General features: G+C 42.2%; 1 protein-coding gene across 3 annotated transcripts in view; it reads left to right on the top strand.

The window, feature by feature from the left end:
- Positions 1-26,393, top strand: part of prex2 (phosphatidylinositol-3,4,5-trisphosphate-dependent Rac exchange factor 2) — a 316,787-nt gene that overhangs the window by 7,617 nt on the left and 282,777 nt on the right. The window lies entirely within an intron of this gene.

The raw sequence follows: 26,393 nt of genomic DNA, 5'->3' as shown, positions 1-26,393 counted from the left end.
TACAACACTCTGTTTGCTCCTTTATTTCTCCTGTGGCTATTTCCAACATTCTGGCTGTCATAGTTGTATTCAACCTTGTCTGAAATGATCCCTGCCCTTTGACCCTGCTTAACCTTAAGATTGTCTTGCTGTCCTGACTTGCTATCTGTATCTGTGTATTGTCAAGAGAAGACGTAAATATTTGTGATAAACTATGATGACAAATTGTTTATAGAATTACAATAACTGGAATTTCAATAAAATTTAGAATGTGAAACTTAGCATTTGTCTGTCAAGTTAGTTATGTGTTTACACCAATGTTTATTTTCAGGTTAAATAGTTAAAAATAAAGTGTCTGTCTTGATAATGTTTGCATATTTATGTAAGCAATTTGTCAAACCATGTTACTACCTCCTGTTTTGAATGTTGTATGTGATAATCCAGAAATGTTTGTGCTATGTTGGCTGTTTTGAAGTTTCCAGTTCATTTATGTACGGCTTTACACTCATTAAAAATTAGTGATTTAATGAGATCCACTACGAGCCAAACTGCATTGAAAGTTTTTTTGTTTTATCTTGACAGACATTTCCCAGGCTCTTGAGCTGCTTTACATATTTTAAGAATTATTTCCATATATTGCACAGCAACTAATTAAGAAATAAAGACTGAAAGAACTGCAGATGCTGTAAATCAGAAGAGAATTGCTGGAAAAGCTTCGCGGGTCTGGCATTATCTGTGAAAAGAAATCAGAGTTAATGCTTTGGATCAAGTGATCCTTCCTCAGAAGGACCTCAAACATTAACTCTGATTTCTCCCCACAGATGCTGTCAGACCTACTGATTTTTTCAAGTGATTAAGAAAGTTTACTTTAAGTGGAATTGAATGCAAAAATAGTTATGCTTTATCTATATGACATTGGTGAGATTATATCTGGAGTATTATGTACAGTATGTAAGTATTATGCAAGTAAAAATGTCAATACGTCAGAAGCATTTCAGAGAAAATTTACAAGAGTAAGACCTGGAATGGATAAGGTGTCCTACAAGGAAATTTTGGACAAGTTGTGCTTGTACCTACTGGAATTTATATGGCTAAGAGGTGACTTGTTGAAATATGTAGAATCTTGAGCTGCCTGGATCGGATGCATTTGGAAAGGCTGTTTCCTCCTGTGGAAGATTCTTGAACTAGGAGTCACTGCTTAAAAATCAGAGGTCACTCTTTTAAGACAGAGATGCAGGATATTTTTTTCTCACAGAAGGTCATGATTCTTTGAAATTCTCTTCCTTGAAAGGTATTGGAAGGAAACTCTTTGAATTTTTTTGAACACAGAGGTAATAGATCCTTGACAAGCAAGGGGGGTGAAAGGTTCTCAAGAATCAGCGGGAACATGGGTAATCAGATCAGCCATGATCTTATTGAATGGTAGAGCAAGGACTGTAGGAGCCAGGTGGCCTATTCGTGCTCGTAATTTATAAGTTCATATGATGTATGTAGCATTTTGTTGAGTAAACGTCATTAATGTATGAAGTATGTTGTATAATTGGAAACCCATCTTGTAAAGGGACAAATACTGAGCTTTTTTATGGCAATTGCTATGGAAAGGAGGAATAAACTGAACAAGGGAAAAGGAACTACCTTGACGTGTGTGGGTTAGTTACAATGGTACAACCAATTCCAACTGTTTTCCATGCTGATTATTTATTTGAATCTGATCCCTCCCTATAACCTCTTGAATGTCAATTATCTTTGGAAAATTTTTACAATCTTTTACCATGAAGATAGGCCCAAAATGCCTGTTCAAAGTGTCTGCCATTTCTTTATATTCCGTTATCAATTCACTCTCCCCCGAGGACAAACACAACCTTTAGTTCCTCTTTTCTTTTTAAAGTACTTGAATAAATCCTTTCTTTCTGTTTTAATATTATGAGCCAGCTTTCCCTCATACTCTGCTTTCTGCCTCTATTATTCTCCAAGTCATCCATGATTCCAGGGTTCTTGCTTCCACAAACAATATCAAATAAAGTTCCTTCTCAGTCTTTTCAATGTAACCTCTTCTCATTTTTCTTTAGTCCAATGGGGAAAAGTCCTAATAGATACAAAATGGGTAACGGGACATTCCATGATAACAAAGTGTGGAGCTGGATGAACACAGCAGGCCAAGCTGCATCTCAGGAGCACAAAAGCTGACGTTTCGGGCCTAGACCCCTCTGATGAAGGGTCTAGGCCCGAAACGTCAGCTTTTGTGCTCCTGAGATGCAGCTTGGCCTGCTGTGTTCATTCAGCTCCACTCTTTGTTATCTTGGATTCTCCAGCATCTGCAGTTCCCATTATCACTGATACAATGGGACATTCCATGATGCTTCCACAGCTCAAGTGTGAAGCAGCCTCCATCAGTCAGCAACACGATTGATGACAAGACCCAGGCTTAGATTGGGATATTACAGGTAATACCCAAACCCAAAGTAAGTTCCATCCAGTGATGATTCCTCCAAAACTAAACTCAACAATCTCCCAAATAAAAATTGAAAGAACTGCGGATGCTATAAATCAGGAACAAAAACAGAAGTTGCTGGAAAAGCTCAGCAGGTCTGGCAGCATCTGTGAAGGAAAATAGAGTTAACGTTTTGGGTTCAGTGACACTTCCTCAGAACTCAGTTCATCACTAAATCATTAATGAGAAGCAATATTCAAGAATGGGGAGCACCACAATTTTTCGGTAGAATTAGACGCAGACATTCAGTATGACTTTGCCACTGCCAATCATATTTTGAGAATAAATTATTTTTAGGAAGACCATTGTATGTTGTTAACATCTGTTTTCTTCCTCTCTGCTGAGTTTTTTTTCCATCCTCATGATTAATGCTTGGGAATGACTCAGGAGAACTCTGTTAACATGCCACTTCTGAGGAAGGGTCACCAGAACCGAAACATTAACTTTGCTTTATCCTTCACAGATGCTGCCAGACTTGCTGAGCTTTTCCAGAAACTTCATTTTTGCTCCTCAACAATCTCCCACTGATCTTTGGCACTATTACAGTGAATGCCATCTTCATTTCCTTAGGGGATCATAGAATCATAGAGTCATAGAACTGTACAACATGGAAACAGACCCTTTGGTCCAACTGGTCCATGCTGACCAGATATCCTAAACTAATCTAGTCTCTTTGCCAGCATTTGGCCCATATCATTCTAAATCCTTCCAATTCACAAACTTATCTAGATGCCTTTTAAATGTTGTACTTATACCAGCATCCACCACTTCACTTGGCAGCTCATTCCATACACGCACCACCCTCTGCGCAAAAAGGTTGCCCCTTAGGTCCCTTTAAATCTCTCCTTTCTCACCTTAAACCTAATCCCTCTAATTTTAGACTCCCCCACCCTGGGGAAAAAGGCCTTATCTGTCCACCCTATCCTTGCTCTTTATGATTTTATAAACCTGTATAAGGTCATCCCTCAGCCTCACTGCTCCAGGGAAAATAGCCCCAGCCTATTTAGCCTCTCTCTATAACTCAAACCCTCCAACCCTGATAACATACTTAAAAATATTTTCTGAACCCTTTCAAGTTTCACTCCATCGTTCCTTTAGCAGGAAGACCAGAATTGAACACAGTATTCCAAAAGTGGCCTGATCATTGTCCTGTATAGCCACAATGTGACCCCCCCCCCCCAACTCCAATACTCAGTGCACTGATCAACAAAAGCAAACATACCAAATGTCTTTGTCACTATCCTGCCCACCTGCAACTCTAATTTCAGGGAATTATGAACCAGTGAAACAGTTAAACATTGAACAATGCACAAATATAATGGCATACATCTGAATCACTGGCTTTGTGCACAGCTGCAACAAGATTCAAGAGGTTGGGCACGCCTAAAGACAGAACAATCTGCTTGACTAATATGTCTAGCATTTGACTTAGCCTTCATTTTTATGCAAGACTGATGCATTGTGACTGCAATACAACTCTCTGCAGGAAGCAAATGCAGTGACATACAAAGCTTACTTTGACAGGCCCTCTGTCCATGAACCATTTACTCGTGAATAGCAAAGTATGTTGGAACACTAAAATAGAAGCAGGAAATGCTGGAAATTGTCAGCAGGTCAGACAAAACTGTGAGGAGAGACAGTTAATGTTTCAGGTCATGTTGACCCTTCTGGTAAAATGTCAACTCCACTTTTCTCCACAGATGCATTGTCGACTTTTATTTCTGTTTTTATCCCTCCATCATTGCTTGTATACATTTTGTTGCTTCTTGATAAATCACTGGGCTAAAATCCTGGAATTTTTCATAAATCACTGGGCCAAAATCCTGGCATTCTCATTCTTCTGAACATAATCACTAAAGGAAAAGCAATGTTTAAGAATAAGGAATACCACAATTTTTTGGTAGGATTAGACACTGACAATTAGTATGACTCTGCCACTGCCAATCATATTTTGAGAATAAGTTATTTTTAGAAAGATCATTGTATGTTGTTAACATCTGTTTTCTTCCTCTTTACTGAACTTTCTTTTTCTCCATCCTCATGATTAATTCTTGGGAATTACTCAGGAGAGCACTGTCAGTGTTTGAGTGTGGATATAACCATGGAACCTCTTTAGGAATGGGAGTTCCTCAACTTCGGAACATAGCCAATGTAAACACACCATGTATTGAAGGTTCCATTACTATTTGTGAATAATGTCTTAGGAAATATTGCAGTGTCTGTTAAATATACTACGTACACACCCAGCTATATTTTCAAAAAAATTGTCTTTTTATTGGTTGAAGCTACAGTTGTCCACACTCGGTCCCAACAGAGGAAGATTTCCTTTTATGGTGTGCTGCATTTAATGTATATTAAGATAGTTTCTCTTTGTCGACAGAACAGTCCAAAGCAATTCACTCCCGAATGTATTAGTAAAATCGCTAATGTTGTTGTGTTTGAAGTTTTCTCCCCTTCTCACTAATCCCCTTCTCACTCTTAAAAGCCTTAGCTGCTTGGGTGAGATTCCACAAATGCTGTTTCCCCTGTGTTTAACTTGAACGCCCAGCCAGCCTTTAAATATGAGCATGGAAATGAAATCTTAGCCAACTGGCTAACTGATCATTCAAGATCCCAAACTGACATAGACATGCCATCAGGAAGTCTGTACATCTGCATATTCAGCATGGGTCGGTGAATAATGATGAATTTGGAGATCCATTTCATTGCTCTTGACAATATGGTTAACAAGGGAATGGAAGTGGATGTGCAGCTGATTGCTCAGCTTTGATTCACTGAGGATGTTAGTAAGAAGTAAGTGGTGATATTTTCTAATCTACCTGTTCAGGGTCACAATTACACAGCTCTGGAACAGGTGGGACTTGACCTGGTCTTCCTGGCTCAGAGATAGAGACCATATGAAAGAGCCATAGGAAATAAATGTATTAGTTCTGCATTTAATCAATGCTTCACTGGTATTGCTTTGTTAAATTTAACATTAACTTGATGTTAAGAATAAATTGAATCCATCTCATGATCACAACACCAATGCACTTGGGTAAATAAAGCAGTTAGCCTCTTAAAATAATTCAACCCATGATACCCTTGTAGTCATTGTAATGAGGTCAGCCAGATGGACCTCGTGGAATATGAGTTCCCTGACTGGGCCTGTTAATCTGGTCAAATCAGGCAGCCCTGCCTGACTGATGTAAACAAGAGTGCTAGAGGTTCTGTTCACTCTGAGAGCTGGCTCTGAGGAAGCCGATCAGTGTTGAGGACTCTCCACATGTAAATAAAGGATGACTTGGTAATGGGATTGAGTTATTTCAACACTGTGCTAGAGTTTGACCATCAATTTTATCAACAGGTCATAAAACTAGACATTTTGGAATAAAAAGTAAAGCCTTAAACAAACGTAATGCTGACAATGCAGCAGACCCTGCTGCTGTTTAGTTAGGTTTTTCTATTGCTGTCTTAATACAGTGTATATTTACCAAGTGATATGACTGATTTGTAACCTTAAACTCCTCCACTGACCACAATGTAATATGAAATTAAAAGCGCAGTGACATTCCCAGTTATATATTGGATTGTATACAGTTCAGTGTCAGAAACACATCAGCCAGATTCCTGAAATTAACAAATAAATAACTAGTTTATTGCAAAATAATTACATGAGCAAAGATAGATAGGTTGTTAGCAAAAGGTTTCAAATTGGGTTTCTCCCATGTTTGGTTGACTTCTCTTGTTGTAGAGGCTGGTGTAGATTCAGACTTCTCCTTTCAGAACCCTCCACTTGCAGCAATGAGGCCTTTCTGTGAGTTTTCTGCTATCTCTCACTTTGTGAGGGAATTCAGAGAAAGAAAGGGAAGAGGGAGGTTGTGCTGTGCTTAGCTCTCTCTGTTTACAGGTCCAATATTTTCACACCCACAAACTAGATAATTTGACCTATGTCTGAAAATGTGCAGACCCCACGAAAGCAGCTTGCATCCTCAGCAAGTGTGATATTTCTGCTGCTGTAGCTAGTGTGGTTGGTTTTAGAAAGGGGTGTTTCCAAAAAAATTAACTGTTGATCCAGCCAGTTATAGGATTAATTAATATTTATTTGATATTTTAGAGAATACAAGCGTTATATTCTGCTAAGAATACACATTAAATCTTGCAGATCTTTCTCAAATGATTAAGGTTCATATGTTTCTGGTATTCCAAGAAAATAGCCTAATGATCCTCATCTTAGGTGGCATGAAAGCTCAGTGGTTAGCATTGCTACCTCACAGTGCCAGGGACCTAGTTCGATTCCAGCTGACTGTTTGTGTGGACTTTGCACATTCTCTTTGCATCTGTGTGCATTTCCTCCAGGTGTGCCCTTTTCTTCCCACTGTCCAAAGGCGTGCAGGTTTGGTGGATTGGCCATGGGAAATGCAGGGATAGGATAGGAGAGTGGGCCTGGGTGGGACACTCATCGGAGGGCTGGTGTGGACTTAATGAGCTGAATGGCCTCCTTCCACACTTTAGGGATTCTATGATTCATCCCCAGATGCAGTCTTATTATTAATCGAATACCAAACATAATGAACAATTCAAGATGCATTTAGAATGGCTGCCCCTTAGGACTGAAGCAATGACCCCTCAGTTAAAGCAGCATATGAAGTAGCCAATTTCCAAATGTAAGGATGGCATTAGTAAAGGAGGCAATGTACCTGAGTGAGAAATGATATAGCAATTCTTGGTAGCTCCTGCTGCCCGCTGGAGAACTATATTTACAAAACTGAAGACATGGCAGCTGAACTTCAGAGGAGTTGTCCTTACCACATTAGATGATGCCATTCATCTACTATAAGAATGCTTTTAGGCTACGTTGAAATGTCTAGATTCTGCATGGTGCAGCAGAGTTAGGTTGACCAGCATGGACTCACTTGTTCATCATGCTGGAGAGATTTGTCTGTGCCGGCAGTTCTTAAACTTTTTTCAGATCAGTTAGTGCTGGTGTGGGGCCAGCAGCAAATTAATCTACAGGGCCTTCATGCTCCTTCCATCCAATCTTATGCAGGATAGCATTTATCAGTCTCTATAGACTGTATGCTGAACATAATCATTCAATATTTATTGCTATTTTCACATTCCTGCAGAAGCAAATGCATTTTCATTGTGTTCAGAATTGTAGAAAATTTGGTGCAAACATAGAGTATTTCACTTACCAATTTGTATTAGTGCAACTGTAAGATGTAGTAGTACTGTAGGCCATTCAGCCTATCGAGTTTGCTTCACCATTAATTGAGATCATTATTGATTTGGCAATCCTCAATTCCATTTTCTTGCCTTTTCCCCATAATCATTGAATCTTTTACTGATGAGAAATCTGTTGATCTCAATCTTGAATATACCTACTGATCCAGCCTCTGCAGTCATCTGTGATAAATAGGACTCCCCAATCCCCCTGTGTTGTAACTGTGTGTAGTCTTTGGCCATTTAAATAATATGTAGCTCCTCTATCCTTTCTGTCAATGTCAATAATCTCACATTTTTCCAGTTTTCGGAGACTTTTCCAGAATTCTTGAAAGACTGTTGCCAATGCATCTAATATCTCTGAAGCAAGTTTATTTATTGTCATAGGACACAATCGATCAGGTCGAGGGGTCTTATCTTTAGCCACAATAGTTTCCTGAGCACCTTTTCTGCAGAATTAGTTACTGCATTTATTTCCTCTCCTTTTGCCCCTTGATTATTTAATAATTTTGGGATTCTATTAATGTTTTCTACTGAGCATTTTATCTCTCACTGTCCTGCCCACTCCTTGTCTTCTTTCAAAGAACCATCTAACTTCCTTTTAAATAAATTTATGGATTCCACTTCAGCTGTGATTTTTATAAAATAATTTCACAAAATTAGACTTCTGCAAAATTAGAAATTTAGTTCTTACTATCTCTGAGAAATTCTAAAGAAGTTTTTGTTTCAGATTTCCAGCATCCGCAACTCTTTGTTTTATTAATTCCAGCTTCCATCTGCACTCAGTTCATTTCTTCAGCTTTTTCCTTTGGTTACTAATGTTTGGACAACTCTAAGCAAAGCACAATGAAGAAATAATGATCCTAAAATGCTTGAGATCGAGGAGAATGCCCAAGGGGAAGATGACAGTTGTACAGCACTGTCAAGGTACTGTGGCAAATTCTTGCATTAGAACCAACAAAAGAGAAAGAGATGAATGTAGTACAATATAAGACTGTATAAATCTTTCCCAGAGGAATTAGCAAATATGCTAGCCCGACCAATGATTTTTACAGCTTATGAATAAACATAAAAAAACCCTAACCCGTCTAGAGATTAAAAGATCAACTGTGCATGTAACAAAAACTGAAATTGCTGGAAAAATTCAACAGGTCCAGCGACACCTGTGGAGAGAGAAACAGAGTTAATGTGTCAGGTCCAGTAGCCCTTCATATAAGTGATGAAAGCTCTTATCTCTGAAAAGCAGACAGACGAAAGTCTATACACTTAAACACCCAAATAACCAGACACTCACTTTTCAAACTGTTTACACAGCTGCTTGTTCAAGCAATAATGGAGATAGCAGAGAGACAGGGACCAAGGGGTGTGAGTGAATGGAACTTCTGCTGGCAACAAGTAGCTGATTGGCCTGTGGAATCATGACCAGTTACCAATGACAAAGGACTTCTGACTCTAAGCCAGCAGATATGTGATTGGCTCTCAGGGAACCGAACAGCTTGGGAGTGTGAATGTTTTTGGAGAAACAGTTGGATCTTCAGAAAGGCAGCTGCTGTTTATTCTCTGCCATATAAATCACTTGAAGATAGACAGTGCTAATTGCTATGACTTTTACCATGGGTGGTGTTGAGTTTTCAAAAATAGGCTTATCCAGTCAAGTGGACTGTGTCACATAAGATACCTTTCTAAACTAAAAATCTATTGCCTGCACATGCTCTGTATCTCACTATTCCCCGCCTATTCATAAATCTGTCACAATGTCCCTTAACTGTTGTTATTGTATCTGCCTCCACCACCTCCTCCGGCAGTGTATTTCAGGTACTTACCACCAACTGTGTAAACCTCTGCCTTCCACTTCTCCTTTAGACTTGCCCCTTTTTACCTTTAAAGCTGTAACCCCTGGTAAGTGAGATTTCCACCCTGAGATAATGATTCTGACTGTCCATTCTGTCCATGCTTCTCATAACTTTGTAAACTTATGGAAGGTTGCCCCTCATCCGTTGACATTCAAGTGAAAACAAACCAGGTTTGTCCAACCCCTCTTTATAGCTAATATTTCCCAAACCAGGCAACATCCCGGTAAACTGCTTCTGTCCCCTCTCCAAAGCTTCCATGACCTTCTTGTAGTGTGGCAACCAGAACTATACACAATAACTGGGGAGAGAAAAGTGCCCCTTAAAGATCAGCAAGGCCACCCACGTGTGGAACTACAGGAGATGGGGAAGATACTAAATGAACATTTTGCCTGTGTTTACTGTGGAGAAGGATATGGAAGATAGACAACTTGCAAAAATAAATAGTGGCATCTTGAAAAATGTCCATATTACAGAGGAGGAGGTGCTGAACGTTCTATTTCGCATATAGGTGGATAAATTCCTGCGACCTAATCAGGTGTACCCTAGAACTCTTTGGGAAATTAGGGAAGAGATTGCTGGGCCCCTTGATATTCGTATCATCAATAGCCACAGGTGAGGTACCCGAAGACTGGAGGTTGGCAAAATGGTGCAACTTCAGGGAGCTTTCCTATAATGTGATACTTGCATTCCCATGTGGCCTCGTGCTATAGGTATCGTGTTGTAGGGAAATCACTGTAGAAAATGGCTATACCTGTACAGTAGAAAGTTTGCATTATCCAAACAGTTCATGAACTATTCATGAATTGTATTACAGCCAATTCTCCTTAATGGAACACACATTATCGCAGAACTACCTGCATTTTAGCAAGGTGGGAAGGAAAAGCCAGGGTACCACAGACCGATGATATCAGTGGTGGGCAAGTTGTTGCAGAGGTCTCTGAAGGTCAGGATTTACGTGTATTTTGAAAGGCGAGGACTGATTAAAGATAGGCAACATGCTTTAGTTCATGGGAAATTGTGTCTCACAAACTTAATTGAGATTTTTGAAGAAGTAATGAAGAAGACTGAAGAGAGCAGGGCAGTGGATATAACCTACACGGACACCTGGACTTCAGTAAGGTTCCTCTTGGGAGACTGGTTAGCAAGGTTAGATCGCATGGCACGCTGGGGAGAGCTAGCCATTTGGATACAGAACTGTCTCAAAGGTAGCAGACAGAGGATGGTGGTGGAAGGTTACTTTTCAGCTGGAGGCCTCTGACCAGTGGTGTGCCACAAGGATCGATGCTGGGTGAACTGCCTTTTATAATTCATATAAATTATTTGGATGTAAATATAGGAGGTATGGTTAGTAAGTTTCCAGACGACACCAAAATTGGAGGTGTAGTGGACAATTTAGTGAAATTTAGATAAATGTGAGGTGTTACATTTTGGAAAAGCAAATTACGGCAAGACCTGTACACTTAACAGTAAGGTCCCGGGGAGTGTTGCTAAACAGAGATCCTGGTGTGAGGGTTCATAGTTCCTTGAAAGTGGAGTTGCAGGTTGACAGGATAGTGAAGAAGACATTTGGTATGCTTGTCCTTATTGGTCAGTGCTTTGAGTATAGGAGCTGGGGGGTCATGCTGTAGCTGTACAGGACATTGGTTAGGCCACTATTCTGGTCTCCCTGCTTTCGGAAGGATGTTGTGAAACTTGAAAGGCTTCAGAAAAGATTTACTAGGATTTTGCTAGAGTTGGAAGGTTTGAGCTATTTGGAGAGGCTAAATAGGCTGGGGCTATTTTCCCTGGAGCTTTTAAGGTTGAGAGGTGACTTTGTAGCAGTTTATAAAATCATGAGGGACATAGATAGGGTGAATGGCCAAGGCCTTTTCGCTAGGGTAGCAGAATCCAAAACTAGAGGGAATAGGTTTGAGGTAAGAGGGGAAAGATTTAAAAGGGAACTAAGGAGCAACTTTTACATGCAGAGAGTGTTGCGTATATGGAATGAGTTGCCTAAGGAAGTGGTGGAGGCTGGTACAAATACAACATTTAAAAGGCATCTGGATGTGTATATGAATAGGAAGGGTTTAGAGGGATATGAGCCAAATGCTGGCAAATGAAACTAGAATAGTTTAGGTTGTCTGGTCGGCATGGGTGAGTTGGACTGAAGGGTCTGTTTCCAGGCTGCACAGCTTCATTAATCTATGACTCTAGGCTCTCTAGCTTTGGACTTGTCTGCTGTGGGGAAATGACCCTGTCCCTGGCCCTCATTATAAACCTTTATAAGGTCACCCCTCAGCCTCTGATGTTCCAGGGAAAATAGCCCCAGCCTATTCAGCCTCTCCCTATATCTCAAACCCTCCAACCCTGGCAAAATCTTTGTTACTCTTCTCTGAACCCTTTCAAGTTTCACAACATATTTCTTATTGGAGGGAGACCAGAATTGAACACAGTTTTGCAGAAGTGGGCTAACTACTGACCTGTACTGCTGCAAAATAACCAGTTGAGGAATTTAATTTCTGTTAATTACTTAAATTAATCAAGAATGGAACAAAAGTCCAGTACCTGTAATATGGACACAGAATTGCCATAAAACATACATCTGGTTTTCTAGTGTCTTTGAGGAAAGGGAATATACTCTCTATTTTCCAAACATGTCCATTTGTGATGCAAGACTTAAGTAATGTGGTTGATTCTTAAAATAGCACAAGTCACTCAGTTGTATTCAAGAAGGTGAACTATCTGGTCATGCCAGGCAAACCTATATCGCATGAATCAAATTGGAACACTTTTTGAATCAGCTGGTTTCCACTTTTACATGTGGGAGACCCACTGCAAATATTTCATACATTTTAAACACTCTTGAAAATATTGTAAGAATCCCTTTGAAAATGTTACAGCCAAATTTACCAGAAGTAAGCACAGATTAAGTTTTATAAATGCACTCCTGGAATCACCAGCCCCAACGTTTGGAAAAGAAAAAATAATTATCATTATTATAGGAAATGGTAACAACTAATACGCTGACAAGGGAGCAAATACAGAATTTATAGATTACCATGATCACTTCAGGTCCACTTGTAGATTTTTAATGCGCATGATCTTAGTTTGAAAGCTCTGCTTTAAGCAAATAGAACACACTGGCAATCGTAATTCTCTCCCTAGATTTGTTCATATGATGTAATCAATGGTACTTTTCCAGTGAAAAATGTTCTTGACATTGCTATTTTGGTTGATCTGGTTTTATACTTATGGCCAGTAATAATTCCAAAACATGTAAAGATGAATGAGCTGTGGGTATTTTCAAAGTTTGTTTCAGTCCAAACCCATTTCCTGCAATCTTGGAACATCTGGGTTGCAAAGAGTTGGACATATTCCTTTCACTTCCTATGATTTAAACTTGGAGACTATTGAAGCATTCCTCATCATAATGCCATTAGTGACATGAAGCAAATGGAAATTAAGGTAGTGTGTTTTGTTTAAGATGTGAATCAGTTGAAATTATCAATGGAAACAAACGATTCCAGTGAAGAGGGAGCATAATTATGTAGATGCACTTAAGAAGTTGGAGTTCTTACTAGAAAGGAAAGGCCAAGAGGATATTTAATAGAGGCATTTAAAATCAATTTCTTATTGTTTGCTCTGTTTTCAGTGGCTGAAATGTTAACCAGTAGACACGGATCTAAAGCGATTGGCAACAGAAGTAGTGACACAACCATTATTTTCTTAACGCATGCTTTGCATTTGAAATGCCTTTCCTGATACGCTGACAGCTAGAGATTCAACAGAGTTTAGAAGGGAATAAATAAATGTTGGAAAAAGAAATTAAGGGGAGTGAACTGGGCTGTAGAAGTAATCAGATTGCATGTTTGAAAGAATGGGCCTGGACCTTGTAGTGATTGTGATGAGGTAGGTAGGTGGGCTTTATAAAATATGAGTTTCCTAATTAGGGCTGTTAATCTGGTCTAAACAGAGAGCTCTGGCTGTAAATAAAGGGTGACTTGGTGACTAGATACTGGCCTCTGCACATGGAGCCACATTGGGAGATGTACACATTTTCCCACCCATAACACACAGGTCCTTATTCAAATGCAGGCACACTGGAAATTCAGGCACAGGTTGGGCATACAGGGAGTGGGCAGAACATGCCTCCATTCCCCTTTTTTCCTCCTCCACACTCTTGTTCTTTACATCAAAAAAAGACAGGTCTCAAATACAATTTCAAAAATGAAGTTGATATTGTCCAAACTACTCCATTAGAAAAGTAGTGTGCCTCCCAGAAAAATACTGCAGCTCTGTCTTAAACATAAAGAACAGAATGAAGCAGACAGTGGTAGCACCTGTACCCTTGGGCCACAAGTCCCGGGTTCAAGCCAGCTGTGTAAATTATTTTTCACCAAAATATTCTGATGTGTTATGATACATCTCTGGGACAAATGGGACTTCTAGCATAGAAGTAGGGACACTACCGCTGTTCCATAAGAATGCCTCAAGGTAGGTAATGCTCAGCCCTGAACTTGGGATTGCCTGTTTCCCAGGCAGGTACAGCCTAGGCCCGAAACGTCAGCCTTCCTGCTCCTCTGATGTTGCCTGGCCTGATGTGTTCATCCAGCTCTACACCTTGTTATCTCAGATTCTCCAACATCTGCAGTTCCTACTATCTTGGAAACATCTCAGTGGCAGCTGACTTGAACCCGGAAGTGCGTAAGTCTCCAAATCTGGCTCCATGTGCAGTGGAACCATGATTGCAATTTAGAAATTATAATGGGGTCATAACATTCCTCCGTTCCAGGCCTAAGCTACTGACCAGTGGGCAGAGAAGCTGGCAGGCTTTCTGTGCCCCCACAATGTCTGAATGGTTTATGCCCCTGGCTGGCACCAGCAATTCATTAACTGCAGTCACGCAAATCACAAAAGGAAAGTGAGTTTGGGATCCCCTGATATCGGCAGTTCAGCAATGTGACAGTAATAACAATGTGGTGTCTTTAATTTGTCAAAATGGTGCAATGCATTTTGCAAGAGAGTTAACAACCAGAATTTAATGTAGGGCCATGTTAGGAGATATTAAGGAAAACAACTACACACTTGGCCAACGAATAGATTTGAGGGAGTGTCTTAATGAAGGAAAGAGAGGTTGTGATGTAGTGGATGTTAAGTGAGGGTGTTCTTTATGTGACTCAGATGTCAAACTGTGTTTGATAACATTGTAGGATGCATGTCGAGAGGTCATGAAGTTCATAGAGCTGCAGAAAGACATCTCAGTTATCCTCATGGGCAGAAATACTCATTGCCACTGTCGAACATGACATCAGACAGGTAGACATCTCCAGTCCATGTGGAGTTGGAAAGGAAAGTTCAGATAGATTTCTCCTTTGTTGGTTATGTGCTAAGCTTGACTTTGCTGTAATGAACACTACTCCACAAAGGGAAATAGAAGACAATCTGGCAGCATCAACCGTTGAAGCACTGCCATTTCCTTCTCTATGTGCCTGTCAGACAGAAGGAATCGGCTGATGTCAGAATAACTCATTCTGTTTGCAGGGCAGATGTCATGACTGCCTTAGCCTTTGATAGGCTCCACACAGCCTGGCCTGGAGGTCCGTTAAAGCACCACACATCAACTTGCTAGGTACAGGTAAAGTGATAGTCAAAATCTTTAAGAACTCTACTCTTGCTGTAGACCTTTCTGACACAACTTTTCCACCGTTCTTCAATTTGTTCTTCCTTCCCAAAGACAAAAGGATGAATGGTAACAGCTCTGTTAGCAGATCTCCATCACATCCTGAAGATACTGAAAGCACAAACACTAAGTCTGGTTGGACCTGTGAGATGAAAAAATCTTCTACCTTCCCAAGCACCAACATCTCACACATGCATGAGTTCTTTCAGCTCCACAGTCAATGGAGAAGCATCAAACCTATAAAAATTCTAAACACAAGCTTCAGCTTTTCACAATGCACTGAAGACTGTATACTGACTGTATATCTACCACAACCTTCGCTCTTGTGGTGATAGGAATGAACTATTCCTTGATAAGGCAGGTGCAATGATACATTGAAACAAATGAATTCAGCGTAGTCATAGTGCAATCAACTCCTGAACCAGTTTTACCAATTCAGTAGGGTAATGGCTGATGAAGAGCTTGTCATGTGAGGAGCAGTTGAAGACTCTGGGTCTATACTCAAAAGATGTTTAGAAGGATGACAGACAATCTGATTGAAACTTACAGAATATTGAGAGGCCTGGATACAGTGAATGTGGAGAAAGTGCAAGGAGAATTGAATATAACAGAGACATATGCTTCAGTAATACAGGGCTTCATCTGAAGTTCTGTGTAAATAACTTTGTTCAGATGATTTATCTGACTAATACCAGAAATAAGAGAGTTGTCTTGAGTAGAAAGTTTGGAAAGGCTAGGTTTGCATTCACTGGAGTTTAGAAGACTAAGAGGTGACTTCATTGAAACATTCAAGATCCTGCAGAATCTTGACCAAATGGTGGTGATGGAGGGTTGCTTTTCAGACTGGAGGCCTGTGACCAGTGGGTGTATCACAAGGATCAGTGCTGGGTCCACTCTTTTCAACGTTCATATAAGTGATTTGGATGTGAACATAGGAAGTATGATTAGTAAGTTTGCAGATAACATCAAAATTGGAGGTTAGTGGACAGTGAAGGAGGTTACCTCAGAGTACAACGGGATCTTGATCAAATGGGCCAATGGGCCGAGGAGTGGGAGATGGAGTTTAATTTAGATAGCTGTGAGGGCTACAGTTTGGAAAGGCAGATCAGGGCAGGACTTATACTCTTTATGGCAAGGTCCTGGAGAATGTTGCTGAACAGAGACACCTTGAAGCGCAGGTTCATAGTTCCTTGAAAGTGGAGTCACAGGTAGACAGGATAGTGAAGAAGGCATTTGCTATGTTTACCTTTATTGGTCAATCCATTGAGTATTGGAGTTGGGGAGGTCATGTTGCGGCTGTAAGGACATTGGTTAGACCACTATTGGAATACTACGGGCAATTCTGGTCTCCCTGCTATTGGAAGGATATGGTGAAATTTGAAAGGGTTCAGAAAAATTTACAAGGATGTTTAAAGTATTAGCAAAGATCTATAGCTCGGGTTGTGGATGAGGTTGTTGACTTGTTTGCCGAGCTGGCTTGTTTTTGTTCAGACATTTCGTCACCATGCTAGGTGATATCATCAGTGGAACCTCCAATGAAGTGATGTTGTTCTACTCCATTTGGAATTCACACTGTCCGGTCCATTATGGTGGGCACTGTCATTTCTGGTTTTGATCTGTATGAGTTTATATATGGGGTCCAATTCTATATGTCTGTTGATTGAAGTCTGGGTGGACAACCATGACTCTTGGAATTCCTGTGCGTGCCTATAGTTGGCTTAGACTAGTGTGGTTACTTTGTCCCAGTTAAGCTGATGGCCTTCCCTGTTTGAGTGTACTGATATCAAGGAGAGTTAATCGTGTTGTTTTGCTGCTAGCTGATGTTTGTATATTCTGATGGCTAGTTTCCTTCCAGTCTGTCCAATGTAATATTTATGGCAGCTGTTGCACAGTATTTTGCAAACCACGTCATTTCTATATATTGTGGGAATGGGGTCTTTAATCCTTGTGAGTGTTTGTCGTAGAGTGGCTGTGGGCTTGTGGGCCACCATGATTCCTAGTGGCCTTAGGAGTCTTGTTGTCAGTTCCCATATGTTCTGATGTAGGGAAGTGTGGTAAGTTTGTTAGGTTGTACTGTGTCCTCCTGTTGTCTGTTTTGTAGACATCTGTGGATGAAGTTGCGGGGATATCAGTTTATAGCGAGGATCTTGTATAAGTGTTCTTCTTCTCCCTGGCATAATTCGGGAGTGTTGCAGTGTGTCCTGGCCCATATAAAATCCTAATACATCTTTGTTCGTGGACGTTGGGGTGGTGGCTGTGGAAGTTGAGGATTTGATCTGTAGGGGTTGCTTTACAGCATACTGAGGTTCGGAACTCCCTGTTTGTCAGTCATTCTACCTTAACATCCAGAAACAGAAGTTGCTTGTTGGCTTCTTCTTCCCTTGTGACCCTTCTACAAAGTACAATACCAGCGCTTTATCGGAGGCTCCACTGATGATGTCGGCTGGCATGGTGACGAAATGTCTAACAAAACAAGCCAGCTCAGAGAGTAAGTCAACCACCTTACAAGGATGTTGCCAGGGTTGAAGGGTTGGAGCTATAGGGAGAGACAGAACAGGCTCGGGCTATTTTCCCTGGAGCATCGGAGAGCGAGGGGTGACCTTGTAGAGGTTTATAAAATCATGAGGGGCATGGTTAGGGTCAATAGCTATGGTCTTTTCCCCATGGTGGTGGAATCCACAACAAGAGGGCATAGGTTTAAGGTGAGAAGGGAAAGATTTAAAAGGGACCTGAGGAACAACTTTTTCATGCAGGGGGCAGTGCGTGTATGAAACAAGCTGCCAGAGGAAGTGGTGGAGGCTGGTACAATTGCAACATTTAAAAGACATCCAGATGGGTATATGAATAGGAAGGGTTTAGAGGGATATGGGCTAAATGCTGGTAAATGGGACTAGATTAATTTAGGATATCTGGTTGGCATGGATGAGGTGGACCGAAGGGTCTGTTTCCATGCTGTACAGTTCTATGACTCTAAGACTGTATGATGTATTTTATTTTGGGAGAATCTAACACCAGTGGTCACTACATAAAGATCAGTGTCACCCTTTCAAAACAACGACCACGGTTCTCTTAGATAATAAAATGTGAAGCTGGATGAACACAGCAGGCCAAGCAGCATCTCAGGAACACAAAAGCTGACGTTTCGGGCCTAGACCCTTCATCAGAGAGGGGGATGGGGAGAGGGAACTGGAATAAATAGGGAGAGAGGGGGAGGCGGACCGAAGATGGAGAGTAAAGAAGATAGGTGGAGAGAGTATAGGTGGGGAGGTAGGGAGGGGATAGGTCAGTCCAGGGAAGACGGACAGGTCAAGCAGGTGGGATGAGGTTAGTTGGTAGATGGGGGTGCGGCTTGGGGTGGGAGGAAGGGATGGGTGAGAGGAAGAACCGGTTAGGGAGGCAGAGACAGGTTGGACTGGTTTTGGGATGCAGTGGGTGGGGGGGAAGAGCTGGGCTGGTTGTGTGGTGCAGTGGGGGGAGGGGACGAACTGGGCTGGTTTAGGGATGCAGTAGGGGAAGGGGAGATTTTGAAACTGGTGAAGTCCACATTGATATCATATGGCTGCAGGGTTCCCAGGCGGAATATGAGTTGCTGTTCCTGCAACCTTCGGGTGGCATCATTGTGGCACTGCAGGAGGCCCATGATGGACATGTCATCAAGAGAATGGGAGGGGGGAGTGGAAATGGTTTGCGACTGGGAGGTGCAGTTGTTTGTTGCGAACTGAGCGGAGGTGTTCTGCAAAGCGGTCTCCAAGCCTCCGCTTGGTTTCCCCAATGTAGAGGAAGCCACACCGGGTACAGTGGATGCAGTATACCACATTGACAGATGTGCAGGTGAACCTCTGCTTAATGTGGAATGTCATCTTGGGGCCTGGGATAGGGGTGAGGGAGGAGCTGTGGGGGCAAGTGTAGCATTTCCTGCGGTTGCAGGGGAAGGTGCCGGGTGTGGTGGGGTTGGAGGGCAGTGTGGAGCGAACAAGGGAGTCACGGAGAGAGTGGTCTCTCCGGAAAGCAGACAGGGGTGGGGATGGAAAAATGTCTTGGGTGGTGGGGTCGGATTGTGGATGGCGCAAGTGTCGGAGGATGATGCGTTGTATCCGGAGGTTGGTAGGGTGGTGTGTGAGAACGAGGGGGATCCTCTTTGGGCGGTTGTGGCGGGGGCGGGATGTGAGGGATGTGTTGCGGGAAATACGGGAGACGCGGTCAAGGGCGTTCTCGATCACTGTGGGGGGAAAGTTGCGGTCCTTGAAGAAGTTGGACATCTGGGATGTGCGGGAGTGGAATGTCTTATCGTGGGAGCAGATGCGGTGGAGGTGGAGGAATTGGGAATAGGGGATGGAATTTTTGCAGGAGGGTGGGTGGGAGGAGGCGTATTCTAGGTAGGTGTGGGAGTCGCTGGGCTTGAAATGGACATCAGTTACAAGCTGGTTGCCTGAGATGGACCACAGTTCTCTTGTTTTATGCAAGGTATGACTGCAACCACTGGAAAAGTTCTGTTCTTACGTACGACTGATTCCAGTTTTGCTCAGGCTACTTAATGCTGCTTTGATGTTAAGGCACCTCACCTTTGGATTTAAGCCCTTTTGCCCATGTTTGGCAATTGGCTGGAATGAAGGCTGGAGCAGAAACTGAACTAAGCATCAGCGAACAAGTTTTTGTTGAATGAGTGCTACTTATTGCATTATTGACTGTCTCCTTGGTAACCTTGCTGACGATCAAGAGCCAACTAATAGGGTGGTCATCAGTCAGCTTGGATTTATCCTACTTTTTGTTTACAGGACATAGCTGGGCAAATCTCCACATTGCTGAAAGCCAGTGTTGTTGCTGGACCAGAGCAGTTTGGAGAGGGGTATGGCTAGTTCTGGAGCATAAGTTGCTGGAATGTTGTCCAAGTCCAGAACCTTTTCATTATCCTCTACCTTCAGACTTTCTTCTTGAAATTTTGTGCAGTGAATTAAATAGGGTGAAAACTAGCATCTGTGATGATGTTGACATGGATCATTCACTCAGTCCTTCTGGCTGAAGATGAACGCAAATTCATTATTTGTCTTTTTCATTGACGTGCTTTCCCCCATCTTTGAGCATGTGGGTATTTCATAGAAGCAGACCATTTGGCCCATCGAATTCACATCAACCCTCAGAAGAGCATCCCACCCAGATGCCTCCCCTACCCTATCCCTGTAATTCTGCATTTACCATGGCTAATCCACCTAGCCTGCACGTTCCTGGACATTAAGGTCGACTCACCATAGCCAATCCAACTAATCTGCACATCTTTGGACTGTAGGAGGAAACCCACACAGACACAAGGAGAATGTGCACACTCCACACAGACAGTTACCCAAGGGTCTCTGGCACTGTGATGCGTCAGTGCTAACCACTGAGCCACTGTGTCACCTAATTTGTGCAGCCTTCTCCTCCTCCTCCAGTGAATTGTTCAATTGTCTACAATCATTCAACTCTGTGGAAGGACTACAGAGTTTAGATCTGGTCTCTTGGTTGTGACATTGCTTAGCTTTGTCCATCCTGTACTGCTGCTGCTGTTTGAAATGCAAGTACAACTTTGTTGTAGCTTCACCAGCTTGACAACTGAGTTTTAGGTTCTGCCTGGTGCTACTCCTGACATGCCATATTGCACTCTCCTTTGAACCAGGGTCGATCCCCTGGCTTGATGATAATGGTATATGGGGGAATATGCTGAACATGATTGAACATAATTCTGCTGATGCTGATAGCCCACAGCTCCTCGTCAGTGTTCAGTCTTGAGCTGATAAATCTCTTCCTTGTCTATTCCATTTAACACTGTGGCACAGCCACAAAACATGATGGATCAGGTCCTCAAAGAGAAGATGGCACTTTGTCTCCACTGTAATGGTACACTGCCCACTCTGACTGTCATGGACGGACTCATCAGCGACAAATAATTTGGTGAGAGCAAGATCAAGTAAATTTCACCCTGTTATTCGTTCCCTCACTACCTGCTGCAAACTCAGATTAGTATCTGATATATTGAGAATTTAACCAGCTCCATTAGCTACTGGGCCCCTCCTAGTGGTGAACGTCAAAATCTTCATCTGGAATAAATTGTCTTGCCCTTGCCATCAACAGTTCTCCTTCCTAATTGTGTTCAGTGTAGGGGAAGGCAGTGGTGGATATGGTCAGTGATGACCACGAGGATTCCTTGCCCACATTTGACCTGAGGCAATGAGATATCATGGGGACTGGATGCAAAGTTTAAGACTGTCAGGCAGCTCCCCCCTGACTGTATACCACTACAGCACCACTCTTGTAGATCTGTCCTGTTATTATCCTGTAGTGTCTGGCAAGGGTGCCTGAGGCCAAGTGGAACTAAGCAACAACTGACACATGTTAATTGATAATAATTGGATGGGAACTTGACTGTGTGTGCCTCAGGGACAGGTAATCAATGGTGTTGCAGTTTGTGAGGTGGGAGTTGCAATAAGACTGTGATCAGAAAAGCATGTATCTAGATATTGTCTAACCAACATCCAACCTCTGGTGTTTAACATGTCATGCAGGACACAGCCAGGGTTGGTGATACTCATGTCTGTGATCCTGCCTGTCAGGTTTGCTCCTCTGAACATGATTATTATCAAGGTGTTGCTTGAGACGCTTGTAGGACAGCACTCCTAATGTTGACAGAAGTCCTCAAATGTTGGTATGAAAGACTTTTCAAAAAGGCTAGGTATTCCATTTTTGTTTCCAATGGCTCTGTCAAAGCTGAGTTATCCATGTGGTTCATTCCTTGTCACAGTTTTGGCACAACTTCTGTCATGTGTCATAGCCAAGCTATCATCAAGAGACATGCTGATGACATTCTCACTGTATCATAACATGTCACCCGAGGGTATTCATGTCTCATACTACATGATACTGCAGGACCTCATGAAGCATGACATGCTACCAGAATTAATGCTGCGGTGTTATAATATCATCTTTGTACATCATTATGAGCTAAAATAAACATGCATTGGCATTTTCAATGCAACAATGTTCATGCTCAGTTTCCTCTGTCATGGGAGAAGACGTAAGAATTTCTGCATCAGGTAAACTACTCTGCTGAAGGCAAATATCACAACAGAGTTTCTTACTTGGTTTCTTTCACAGGCATTTAAGAATCCATCACATTGTGTGGGTCTGGAGTCACATCTGGGCCAGACCAGATAAGATTCAATTAGTGAACCAGCTGGGTTTTTATGACAATCCATGTTGGCTACATGGTCCTCAATAGATTGGCTTTCTCCTTCCGATTTCTTTTTATTGAATTCGGCTGTATTCAAGATCTGCTGTGAATCTTGGGCTTCAAATCATTCATAGAATCATAGACTCCTCGCAGTGTGGAAGCAAGCTGTTTGGCCCATTCTGCCTACACTGACCTTCTGAAGAGCACCCAACCCAGACCCATCCCCATTCACTAACCCTGCAAATCCTGCATTTTCTATGGCTAGTCCACCTTGCTGGCACATCCCTGGACACTATGAGACAACTTAACATGGCCAATCCACCTAACCTGCATATCTTTGGACCGTGGGAGAAAAACCAGAGCACCTGGAGCAAACCCACACAGGCACAGGGAGGATGTGCAAACTCATCACAGACAGCCACCTAAGGCTGGAATTGAACCCAGGTCTCTGGCACTGAGAGGCAGCAGTGCTAACTACTGAGCCACTGTACCTCCCCATGTGTGTGGATCTAAAATATTGGTCTAGTGGCAATACCATGGTGTTACTGCCTCCTCCATTGTGGACATCTTTGCAGCAGGACAGAAGCATGTTGGGCCAAATGGGCCATATACTGAAGAGCTGAAAACACCTCTGGAGTGGGTGAGAGTGACTGGGATTGGTAGTGGGACAGCCAGAGGCTGCTATGAGGGACAGATCAAGCTGTTTCTCATGCCCTGCCAGGAATGCTGTAAAAGACAACTAAATTAGGTTGGGGCGGGGGAGGGGGATTGTAGGGTGTGGTGGGTGGGGTAAGTGCTGGTGAGGTGGGCTGTTGGGTGATGCTGCTGGTAGCTCACTGTTACAATAACTGAACCATGGCAGATCTAACAGCAACTATTTAGATCAGACTAGCAAGTGCTGGCAAGTATAGGAGTTTGGACATCATGTTGCAGCTGTACAGGACATTGGTGATAACACACTAGAATACGGTGTACAATTCTGGTTGCCCTGCTATAGGAAAGATGTTGTTAAACTAGACAGGGTATGGAAAACATTTGCAAGCATGTTACAAAAGTGGAGAGTTTGGGCTATAGGGAGAGGCTGGATAGGCTGGGGCTATTTTCCCTGGAGTATCGGAGACTGAGGAGTGTCCTTACAGAGGTTTATAAAATCATGACGGGAATAGATAAGATGAATAGATAAGGCCTTTTTCCCATGGTAGGGGAGTCCAAAACTAGAGGGTTTAAGGTGAGAGGGGAAGGATTTTAAAAGGGCTTGAGGGACAACTTCTACACATAGCCGCGTGTATGGAATGAGCTGCCTGAGGAAGTGTTGGAAGCTGGTCTGATTACAACATTTAAAAGATGTTTGGAGATGGATAGGAGAGGTTTAGAGAGATAAGGGCCAAACACAGGCAAATGGGATGAGTTCAGTTTGGAAAACCTGGTTGGCACAGAAAAGTTGGTTTGAAGGGTCTATTTCCATGTGTATGACTATAACCATATGTAATGTGGGAGCCAATTCAAACGCGTTAATGCCGCACCCTGTCTCTTCACAGTAAGACCATCAACAACTGGGCTCTGTAAATGGCGAGTGGGTCGGGGTGTAATTTGCATTTTTGAGCCCTCACATGCCCCTCTCCCACCAATCATGGAGGACTGTCCACAGCACTTCCATGAGCTCGAGCATCCTCAATCATAGACTTTTTCACTGTGGTGACTGTTATACTATAGAAGCAGGCAGGCAAATGGGCAAGTTTGATTCAGAGAGGACTGAAATTTTGCCCTTGTGAAGGGATGGGTCTGATTTGAATGAAAATAATTCTCATAAGATTGATTGGGCTGGTCACGTTGTTCATCAATGCAACAGCTGTTTGGAAGCTAGTACCGGGACCTGCTGTACAGAAATAATTGGATAAGTATTTGTTCAAATCATGCGGCACATTAACTACTCTTTACTCAAAATGCTAATGAGGGATGGCAATCGTTTAAGCAGAAGCTGCCAATTTCAAAAATTTCCCACTAAAAAGCAATGAAGTAACGTGCCAAACTTTCTTTAGCTTCTCTTCATTGTATCAGCCTGTTGTATATTTGAGTGAAGGGCTGTTTGGAGGTAATAGATGCTCATACAAACCATTGATCAAAGACGATAGGCCAAGTGCAAACTTCTTGAGGAAATCAAAAGCACGTGGGTTCTTGCAGGTATTCCCTTCAGATCCAGTGGTAGGTGACAAGGAAAAGGGGGCCTTATTAAGCATGAACTATTTCCTCACTTGAAGAATTTAGAAGCAAATGGTTGTCAGTTCACAACCCATTCGAGGAACGTTGCGTAGTTGCAACAGCCAGTATGGGAACCACTGCCAAGACCTCTTTGACAGACCAAGGGGAAGAAATCTGGCTGGTCGAGCTGGGGCACATTCATCCCACGAACAAACACACTACTCCATGACATTCACAGCAGGAAGCTGCTGGATTCACTGGCTGCCTGAACAGTGAGGGTCGGAGGGTGAGCTGCAGTTTCATTCACAGGCGTTCAGATGGCGCTGTGCCCAGGCTCTAGCTGTGAGTTCTGTCAGTACATCTTTTCAGTGCAACTCCTGATGAAGCTCAGATTTTATAATCCTTTCTCTTTCATTGGCGCCAGCTCTCTCCTGTGAGCCAAAAACATGCTTTGTGAAGAATAATTCAGTGCTGGTTTTGAAGCAAATCAAAAGCAATTTCACATTTATATTTCCTTTTCTTTCCCTGTCTGTATGTATGTTATTTATATGTTTAATGTGTGTCTCATGTATATACATATATAAAATATGAATAAATTCAGTTTCCAGAAAGGAAAACAGGTTTTGTTTTGCACGATTCACTTAAAAGCTTTGTAAATACAGAGTTTGTGGTATGGCTGATATTGAACCTGGATGTTCCTAGCTCTGCATTTGGTAGCACTGGAGATTTCTGCATTTCAATAGCACAGGAGGGGGTCAGCTCTTCGCTAGGACTGAAGAGGTGATCTGAGCATTTAACAATATCACCGTGAGAATCCTGAGTCATCTAGACTGTAAACGTTAGCTTGCTGTCTGCCCATGGATGCTGCCTAACACACTGATCTCCAGCATTTGTTCTTTTCAGTGTCTCATTAATAGGTCCGAGCAGGTTAATTAATAAGTGTCTTAATGAGCCTATAATAATGTGGAATGGACTCCAATGCTCAGGCTTTTAGTTAAACACACTTTCACTGTGGTAGTGTCCCTACCTTTAGACCGGAACACCGGGATTTGAGTCCCATTCACTCCAGAGATGTGTAATAACATCTCTGAACAAATTAATTAGGAAAATGTATACCCTGAGGAACTCCAGCAGCGACGTCCTGGGTCTGACCAGTGTGGTTGCGGAGATATTGGGATATCACAGGAGTCAGGGTTGGAATGAGGGTCTGTTTGTGGAGATCTGGGGCAATCTCTCAGCGTCTGGTACAGAATGGTACAGATCCTGTTTCATTTTTTTCTCAGGCTAAATTTTTACCAAGCCCGTGCTGGAAGTCTATGTCTGATCATTTAGTTTTAAAATGCCCAGCCTGCTGAAAGCACGATTTAAACTTGTATTGTTTATTGATATTATTCCTTAAAAATTGCTATTTCCTGGAAGCACCCAAAGTACAACAAAGTCCAGTCTCAAGAACTGATTTTTTAAATAAAGTAAGACTGCTACATGTATTTTTGGAATTATATTTTAAAGTTGCCCCAGTTAAACTGCAGTTTGCAAATGCTTTTTTACAATTTACATCTGCTTGCACTTAACAGTAGGGTGAAAGCAGGACTGGGGGAAGGGTAACTTAAAAATCTAGCCTTTGGCTTTGCTGTGTTCCATCTGAATAGATGAATAGAAACCTAACAACAAGGGACAGAACCATACAATGTATTACAGCTGAGGTCCACTTAGTCAGGAATGATCAACTTATGACTTACTTCTTAAAACTTTGAGAACGATTGAGAACGCCCTTGACCGCGTCTCCCGTATTTCCCGCAACACATC

Source organism: Stegostoma tigrinum, chromosome 5 (assembly GCF_030684315.1).
Source record: "Stegostoma tigrinum isolate sSteTig4 chromosome 5, sSteTig4.hap1, whole genome shotgun sequence".
Lineage (NCBI taxonomy): Eukaryota > Metazoa > Chordata > Chondrichthyes > Orectolobiformes > Stegostomatidae > Stegostoma > Stegostoma tigrinum.
The sequence above is the reverse complement of the archived record's forward strand: the minus strand, read 5'-3'. Positions and strand labels throughout refer to the sequence as shown.